Source organism: Gavialis gangeticus, unplaced genomic scaffold, assembly GCF_001723915.1.
Source record: "Gavialis gangeticus isolate Ggan-Ray unplaced genomic scaffold, GavGan_comp1, whole genome shotgun sequence".
Classification (NCBI taxonomy): domain Eukaryota; kingdom Metazoa; phylum Chordata; order Crocodylia; family Gavialidae; genus Gavialis; species Gavialis gangeticus.
In genome coordinates this window covers 18,198,705-18,207,206 of record NW_017729032.1, presented here as the reverse complement: position 1 = coordinate 18,207,206, position 8,502 = coordinate 18,198,705, and the positions used below count along the sequence as shown (strand labels likewise).

General features: G+C 40.8%; 1 protein-coding gene across 5 annotated transcripts in view; it reads right to left on the bottom strand.

Annotated features, from left to right (window-relative positions):
* The window catches only part of FAT3 (FAT atypical cadherin 3), a 745,318-nt gene extending 741,188 nt beyond the window's left edge, over nt 1-4,130 (bottom strand). For all 5 annotated transcript variants that reach the window (XM_019524814.1, XM_019524817.1, XM_019524818.1 and 2 more), the window contains exon 1: nt 3,763-4,130. The gene's annotated coding sequence lies outside the window, so the exon portion shown is untranslated. The remainder of the gene's footprint in view (nt 1-3,762) is intronic.
* Between the last annotated feature and the right edge of the window lie 4,372 nt (nt 4,131-8,502).

Below are 8,502 nucleotides of genomic sequence, written 5' to 3'. Positions count from 1 at the left end.
AACAGTAAAAATCCTCTTCTGTTTATGGTGCCTGATCCAAGTCTCACTGACATTCATGGCCATTTTTCATTGATTTCAACAGGCACTGGACTCATGGTGAATGATATTTTAACCTAAGTTTAAAAAACTGCCTTCAATACATGGCCCCCACATTTGTGTGTGTGCATGCACACGCACATGCTTACGTGCTTTACTAGGCCTGTTCCAAACCTCCTTGAATTTAAGAGTAAAGCTCCTTTTAGGCTTTCAAAGAATCCTCTTTGTGAATTAAGGCTTGATCCTATACCGCCTGCTCTCACAGGCAGCCCCATTGACTCAACAGGGCTCTTCATAAAGGCCAAGGATGAAGTTCATCCCCTCAGCACTCATAAAAGGTGCTAAATTCACAGTCTACATGTGGATAATTTTTGGAAAGAAAATAAAAGCATGTGAAATGGGATAGCATTAACATAGCATTACAAAAAATCTTTTTTCCCTGAACACACATTTCCACAAAGCTCCATTTTGAGGCCAAAACTGTGACATTTTCTTCAACAAAATTAGGCCCATGTTTAAGCAACGATAGAGACAAAACTGAAGCATGTAAAAATTCTGTGCACATGGTTCACAAACTGCTCTTCCAATGAGACTCAAACCTGGTTGAATGAAGCATGGCTGGGAAGGTCTTCCATCTCTAGCCAGTCCTTCTCCTTTCTGTTCAGACCACCACCGCTACTTCATGCTTACTCTAGTGGCTGCTTTGCAACATGGACATATGCCTACTAAAAACTAGACCATGAACTTGCATCCAAGAGATATCAAATCATCAGTATCAGTTAGCAACCTTGGCTTATTACCATCCAGAAATAAATTCGAATCAACAACCCTCCCTAGCCCCTTTACTCATCAGTTCAGTCATCAGGCCGATGCCCATAACCTAGTTACCCTACCACCAATTACTGCAGATCGGTTGAACCACAGAACCAAAACAACCTCATGGAGTGACAGTAAAGGGAAAAGCGTGTGCATGTGTGGGGGGTCCTTTAGTAGACAGCATGAAGTGGTTTTGCAGATATAACAGGAACTACTCTCCTATTTTTCACAAATTGTTCATAATATATGGTGTATGTTTGCAAAAGAGAGGTACAACCCTTCAACCAGATAACCTTAAAGTACAAGAGCAGTGTTAATGACATACAATCTGTGCAGAGCAAGGCAGCAGTTTACAGAGAACTAATCAGCAGTGCATGCCCGGTATGTCTACATTGCACATTCTAGTACAGAAGAGATGCTCAGACCACTCAAGTGCTGGCAGGAGCCTAGTTCAGGCAGCACAGAGCAAGAATCAGTGTAAAACAGCCCTTGCTTTACTTCCATACTGCCACAACTGGACTACTAAATTAAAGAGACCTCAGGGATCTCTGCAGGGCACTCCAGTCTGCAGTGTAGACATACTCCTCCTTGTTAGCCTTCGTACTAACCAAGTATGGCTCTTTTCTGCCCTCTAGTGGCTAAACCATCTAAGATGTTTATGCATCCTTGGCTGCTGCCTCCTGGACTTGGGCCTCTAGCTCAATCGATAAAAGCATGCACTCTTAGATCAACAGACAATCATACTGTGGTGTCTTATAGTGAAAAAAGCCAGGGGCCAATCTTGTCCTATGAGGTAGATAGAAAACTCCTTGTCTTCACTGAGAGCAACATATTTGCATCTTTAGCATTAGGTAATCAAAAGAATTATCTAATGCAAATATGTGCAGTCAATTAAAAATAAAGATTTTTCCTTCAGGAAGCACAAGACATATTTAGCGGCTTAGATGAACTCAAGTTTTTACCCAGTTTCAAGATACTAAGTTTTATGCCTGAATAACATGTTCATGTCAGCCAGGGTCAAAATAACCCCCAGTGATCGTTAGACAATTCAATGTCTCAATGATCTTTAATCAATCTCCCCAGAGGCACGCGCACATACAGCCATATGATGCTCTCCAATCTCAGAGACAGAACACAAACATAAAAAACTTCATGTTTCTTCACAAGTCATCGTCTTTTATGTGCGAATGTTCAAGTTGCCTTCCTTTGCTTGCCAGTGATAAAATATGCTAACAACATTAAGGCAAGGAAAGACATGCAGAGAGCTCACAATCTGTAAGCAGCATAATTAGCAGATGCCAATTTTTTAAACTTATTACTGCTCCTTCATTTCTACCCTATAAAACGGGACATCAGTTGAAACCTGTTATCTAAATGGCTGTTTTCTTAGTACTGATACAAAGCAATGATTATGGGGAAAATATAGCCTCAGAGCATGTGTGAGGAAATATCCAACCCATCTTGTAGTGACAGTGCAAACAACTACAAAAAAGAAAGAAATTCATGCCTTCAAATAGGACATCCCTCTTCCTCCCTCTTCTCTCTGTTCCCTTGCACACATTTTGGATTTTAGAGTACTGAGAAACAACAACAGCAAAAAGAAATCACTGGGTATTGGAAGACTCTCCAGTTATTTAAAATATACCTAGACAAGACTAAGGGTACAGTAGAATTAGAACAGGAGATTGCTCAGCTGAATCTGCTACTGATCATTTTAAAGCAAGAAAGATGAACTCACTTAGAAGGATGTGTTTTCTGTGCAAAGAACCAATACCTATAAGACATAGCCAAGGAAGCAGTGCAGTCCCTAGAAATACGACCAAAGCACCAAAATAGATTAATAAATAGGAGTTAATGGGCTTGATGGGCAGCATGTACGTACTCATTCTGCAGAACTATAACCTGTTTCATAATACAAGAAAACCCCTGCTGAATTAAGAGCTTTCCAAAAAAATGGACACGGGCAAAGAAATTCTTTCCGCACCAAGGTTATGCATTTAACAGGCTTCTTCTGTGTAAAGAACATAACGATACAATCCTGACAGAATTTGCTGCTGCTGAGTTTATTAAAGGGTTTATTTCTACCCCCTCCTACTCCAATGACATTTTTGTATGATTCTGTGTACTGTATATAATTCTTCTTATTCATAATCTGACCTATGACTGTAAGCATAAATGTAGGCACCTTGGAGATTTTTCTGTGTGACCCTTGTTGTCATCTGTACCTGAAATTTCTGCTAGACATGACAATTAAAAGTTTTCCCATTATCATTCACAACACTTAAAGAGGAAGAAACAAACCCTTCAGAAGTTCTCTAAGCACCTATGTATGCACAATATAAAACAGAAACAATACAAATGTATCTCTCCAGTTAAACTGGTCTCTGTGGAAACTAATAAATGTCCACAGTATGCATTGTGATCCAAGTAATAATTTTAAACGAGCATAAACTGCAATGTGCTGAACTAAGGCATTCTTACCTTGCAAGGCATGTTTGAGGACATTCAATTACAGTACAAAGGAAAAATTGTACATGCAGAAAAGTATTGTGCGCGCACACGCACACACATCTTGGACACACATACACCTACTACATAGACAGTTCATCTATTTTAGATTGAGAATAAAGACCAGAAAAAGGATAAGCAGCAGTATTAATGCCTCGCCTTTATACCTCAGTCAACACTGAATCAAGTGTGGGAAGCCACTTGCAATAAAAAAGAAAAATTTCCAAAAATAAGAATTCTACTCCAGATGTAAAGCACTTCACTTGGATGATCTATAATACTTTAAGTCATAAACCCCTCCCAGCCATCCCTCCCTCCCAAACTAATTAGTTGTAAATGTCAAACAAGATTGCACAAACAACATACGAAGACTTTTAACCAAAATATTACAGAAGACTTTACCTTTGAGTCAGAAGAAGTGACAGAGAACAAGCGTAACAAACTCAGTGGGCACCGCTGCTGTACACATTTCTCTGTGGAATCCTCTCTAGTGGCCCCAAAAGCATTAAACATTAAAAAAACCTCCAGCCTGCCTGCTTCATTCTTCAGCAACCAAGATACATGCTGCCACGGTAACGAGGAAAGACAAAAAAGAACTACAGATCTTAGTTTCTTAAAACCTTTGTGTTTATATAATAAAAAGAGGGAGCCAGGCGAAATAGCACAAACACTTTCACTAAGAGAAACTGGTCTCAACCATTTAACTAACCTACAGCCGAAGATCATGCAGTTTGAATTTCCCTGCTTGCAAGCTCCCTGGGAAAAAAAAAATCGCCTTTAGGGTGAAAAAAAAAAAGCAAATGCATGGATTGGGGGAAGGGGAGAGAAGGAGGAGGAGGGTAGAGCTTCTATGTGACATACATATGGAATGAGCATTAGAACAATGCTGACAGGACAGCTAGGCAACTGCACTCTGGGGCAGCAGTTTTCAAAGCAGGGCTTTGCAGCTTTGGAAGGAGGAGGGAAAAATAACAAATATATCTATTTTTCTTTCTGTGAAAGGAAAAAAAAACGTATTAAAAAAAAAAACAACCCACCAGAACGAAACAATGGAGTTGCTAAATTCTGCAAAAATCGCCTTGCCTGCTTTCCAGCGATGCAGGCAAAAGCCTTGATGTCTAGTGCACTTACATTTTATGCAGCTCACAGTGGGTTCCCCCCACCCCTCCTCCTCCTCCTCCTCTGCCTAGGAAGCTCTTGGTCCCAGGGGGTAAGAATTCCAGTGGACCCAATTAACACTGTACTTTGCTAGCTTCTTGGTATGATCGATATAAAATAAGCTGTGTTTTAGCACCATTGAAAAATAAAGAAGCTGTGCAATTTGTGGCTGCAAGAGGCTGGGGGTTTTTCCACCCCCTCCCATCTCAAAATGATGAGCCAGCGGGGGGAAAAAAAAATCCTAGCACCAGTGCCAGCAACACAAGCTATATTTGTCAGAAACTTGATAAAAGCATACCGTTAGTTGCTCGTTTCACTGGGCTCCGCAGTATTTGCATACACAAGATTTTCAAACCAATGGACAGCAACCAAGTCTCGTAAAGGGCTGTGTTCACCAGATCAGTTTATTGTAGTCTAATACACCTTTCTGTTATAGGAAATTTGTTAGACGGGCTTGAGGATCATTTCAGGGGCTTGCCTTTTTTAAAACAGGTTCTCTACAGTATGACTTCAAAGAAATACATTAACAGGTTTGCTGCTTTAAGGGAACACATCTTACTGTGCTTACTGGTTCACTCCAGTACCATGTGCCAGGATGCACTTTTCAAACAGCAAACTGTTTCATTTTGAAGTGGGAGGAGGTTGGGAGGCAGTAACGTTCTTTGGTCCTTCTTCCACCAACCTATTAATCAAAGATTGCAGGTAAAAACAATCCCACTGTGTAAAAAAAGCAATCAGTAACATCAAGTCTTGCCATTGCAAATTAATACAGCATATTCCACAACTGCCTGGTACAGTTTGCCTGCAACCAATTAATTTGGTGTTGGGTTTAAATCTGATCTGCTCATTTGGAATTCCCAAATTAAGAACTTTCCCACCTCACCTGTTTTTGCAAAGCACAATGAAAATAAATGTTAAAAAAATGCTAGTCAAGCAGAGGCAGACATTTTATTTCATATGGACCAGATCAAATGCAGGCTAACAAAACGTAGAAGTGAACTTCCACACAAGTAGCAAGTTTCACTATCGGGATTTTTTTTGTTGTTTTTGTTTCCAGGGACTCCTTAATCTACAACCAAAAACAATAAGAAGCACTGCACAAGTTCACTGATTGAACAGCTGGGTTGACCGCTGACTCAAATCCATCTTGTTAAATTAATGGCAGATTGTATTTCCATAAGAATAAAGTCAATTAAAAATGCTCAGGAAGCAGTGCTACTGAAGGCACTGAAGAGTTAAATTCATGAATATAAAAAACCTACAAGTGTATAATTTTAAGGTCATGATACTAGCTGGTAACATGCGAGGGAGCCCAACAGATTAAATGTGATGTGATAGCTATTGATAGTGACTCCAAATTCCACACCACTTGTCAGTTTTGCTCACATTTTGTATGTTATTTACAAAGTGTCTTTACACAAGGTATCTTCTTTGTCTTTCTATGGTATTTTCCAGCTTCAGAAGGGTCTGCAGCTAAAGGATCATCTACATGAGGAAACCCAGGAAAGTTAAGGTGAATCAATGACTTGTGAAGCCAACGTTTATGAAGCTACAGCAGTGATCCTCAACCTGGGTTGCCATGAGATATTGCACAGTATTAGCCCTGCTCTGTGTGCCAACACCTACGCAGGGTTCACAAGAGAAACCCAAAGAATAGGATTCAAATAAAAATCCATAGTGTCAAAAACTTTTTGACCTTCTTTGGTCTTTCTGAGGATCCCCTGCAACAGAAGTACTTCACTATTTTTCTGTAGGCAAAAAACAAATGAAAGCTAAGAGTTGGCATTTTCTGAGGAGCATCTTGATTCTAAAAAAGCTGAGAACCACAGAGCTACAGTGATCCAAGTCCACCTCATACTTGAATGAGAGCATCCACACTGGAGTTTATCATGCTGTAACTTACATTAATTGCTTTTGCACCTTGAAGTTGATATGCCACTCCCTTTTCTGCGTACTCCCTGAGTAAAGAATCCCTACACAGAATAGGACTCGGTCAGTACTTGAATGACAGAATTACAGAGTTATAAGGGACCACAAGTATTATCCTGAATAAATGCAAAATGCGCTTTCATGCTCTGTCTCAGACAACTACTTATCCAGTCTCTTCTCTTCTTGAAAACCACTAAGGGAGAAGGTTGAGGAAGTTTCCTAACACCTGGAAATGGCAGAAAATAGTGCTATAGCAACTAACTGTCCCCTTGCATGCAAGTCAGTACTGAACCACTGACCTAGCTTGGGAGAGGAACTTGGTAGAGGAACAAGACCAACTTGAAATTCCCCGTTGAAATTCCAGGTTGGAGGTAATTAATTATATGTCTAAGGTGTTCAAGTTTGGGGCTGTAGGTAACAATAAGAGGAACGCTGTTATCCTTGTCCCTGTGTTGATATTGTAGCATGTCAGAGAAGGCTCCAAGTCTGGCTTTGTTGATTTGACTGGCTAGAGTTTGGGGGTTTATTGTAATGGTAAAATCCCTGCTCCCAGTTAGTGCAATCGGACCAGATACAGTTATAATGTAGAGCTTAGCTGTAGATGGTGGGTCTAGTGGTGTGCTTAGGATGAAAGCTGGTGGTGTAAATGTAGCTGTGGCAATTGGTTGGTCTCTGATACTATATGGTGGCAATGTGGCCATTATAAACCTTCATGGTAGTGTCTAAGAGATGAATTTTCTGGATGGAGTATTCCAGAATTAGTCATGACTGAAACGCGGAAATTATTAAAGTCCTGCTGAATTTCCTCTAGTGATTCATTCCCATGTATCTATACAATGAAGATGTCATCAGTGTACCCTCGGTTGATCACGGGGATGAGAAGACAGCTGCAAAGAAAATGGATTTCAAGGTCTGCCATAAATTTGTTGGCATACTGAGGGGCCATACATGGAATGGTTGTAGTCAGGGATGATCCTAAGTTAAGCAGGATACCTAGATAACCTCATGAGATCCCTTCCAGCCCTATTTTCCTATGTTCCTATTTGTCTGGGAATAACAAATCCTGCAGTTTTGCAGGGAGTTGGACTAGCTGACCCTTAAGTTTCATTGCGATAGTATGATTCTCCCCCCTCACTGCTCTATGGAGGAGAATCAAAGTTTGTTGTACATAGGTTGTGACAATTCAAGATGGAACTTCAAGTGGGCCTCTGTATCTCACTTAAAAGCCATTACCTTGGGAGTCTCTCTGCCAAGCTGGGGCATTGGTTCATCACTGACTTGGATGCAAAGGGACAGTTAGTTACCATATCAGGAAAATGATGACCTCTCATAATAGTCATGGGGGACACACCTGTTCTGACTTACAGGCAGCCTCCCAACCTCAAACTGCATCTCTCAAGCAACAAGTCACCTAACTCACAGTCTCACCCAAGCCTTGCAACAGACCCAAATGTCTTCTGTGTCCCAACATCAATACAGATCACATTATCACTGGTCCAAATAAAACAGATTATAACTTCCTCATTTAACTGACTTGCAACACCAGAGATGTCATATATGTCATCACTTGCTTACAGTGCCCCTCTGCTGTCTGCGTTGGTCAGACTGGGCAATGCCAGAATGCATGAAAACCAGAATTAACAACATCAGCTACAGAAAGACACACAAGCTTGTGACAGGGGTGTAGGTTGTAGCCGTGCTGGCCTAAGGATGTAGGCAGACAAGATTCTTTCAGTAAATCCGGTATCTTTTATTAAACCAACTCAAAATAGTTGGAAAAATACATTTTAGCAAGCTTTTGGGCACAAGCACCCTTTGTCAGGCTGAGGACATGTCTGCAGATGGTCTGTGCTCTTCTTGGATGGAGTGGTAAAGCAGCCAGAGGCTGCTTCAATTTACCACCTCAATTTTACATTTTAACCGACTTGCATACGTACTGGCCTCTGGCTGCTTTACGACTCCATCCAGGAAGAGCACAGACCATCTGCAGACACTTCCTCAGCCTGACGAAGGGTGCGTGTCCCTAAAAGCTTGCTAAGAAGAATTTTTCCAACT